Source organism: Chelonoidis abingdonii, chromosome 14 (assembly GCF_003597395.2).
Source record: "Chelonoidis abingdonii isolate Lonesome George chromosome 14, CheloAbing_2.0, whole genome shotgun sequence".
Taxonomy (NCBI): domain Eukaryota; kingdom Metazoa; phylum Chordata; order Testudines; family Testudinidae; genus Chelonoidis; species Chelonoidis abingdonii.
The window spans coordinates 27658671-27659326 of NC_133782.1; the positions used below are offsets into that span (position 1 = coordinate 27658671).

Sequence of the window (656 nt, forward strand, 5' to 3'; positions counted from 1 at the left end):
CTCAGAATCCCCAACCCATCCTGCTCCTAGTCCCCTCACTGTCCCCCAGAGACCCCATCCCTGCTCCCTGTCCCCTCTCTGCTCCCTGTCCCCTATCTACCCCCTGCTGAGTCCTGACAGACCCCCCCAGAATGCCCACGATCCAACCACCCGATTCCCTGACCACCCCCCCGACCTCTGCCCCCTCCCTGTGCCCTAACTGTCCCTGAGACTTTCTGCCCCTTAGCCAGCCCCCCCGGCCCCCGCCCCTTACCCCCGGCTCCTCCCCTCACTCGGAGCCTCAGTGCATCCAGGAGCCTCGCTCGACAGCTGCAGCGTGGCTCTGGTGGGGCCCCAGAGCTCCACCCCACTCAGAGACACATGGTCAGGGGGCAGGGCTGCGAGCTCCAGGCAGAGTGGAGGGAGCTGAGCTCAGACTGGAGCTTGCAGCCCCGCCCCCTGACCATGCACCTCTGAGCGGGGCAGAGCTTAGGGGCCCTGCCGGAGCCATGCTATTGCTGTCCAGGGATGCTCCTGGATGCGCTGAGGGTCCGGGAGGAGGTGGAGCGGGGTCAGGTCTGGCTGGGGCTGGGGAACGAGCCTCGGCCGTTCTCGTGGGGGCCCCTGTGAAGCCCGGGGCCTGGGGCAAATTGCCCCACTTTCCCCCTCTCTCTGGA

General features: G+C 67.4%; 1 long non-coding RNA gene across 1 annotated transcript in view; it reads right to left on the minus strand.

Annotated features, from left to right (window-relative positions):
• Positions 1–319, minus strand: part of LOC142047785 (uncharacterized) — a 6610-nt gene extending 6291 nt beyond the window's left edge. The window contains exon 1 of the long non-coding RNA XR_012657032.1: positions 254–319. This is a non-coding gene — a long non-coding RNA (uncharacterized LOC142047785). The remainder of the gene's footprint in view (positions 1–253) is intronic.
• Between the last annotated feature and the right edge of the window lie 337 nt (positions 320–656).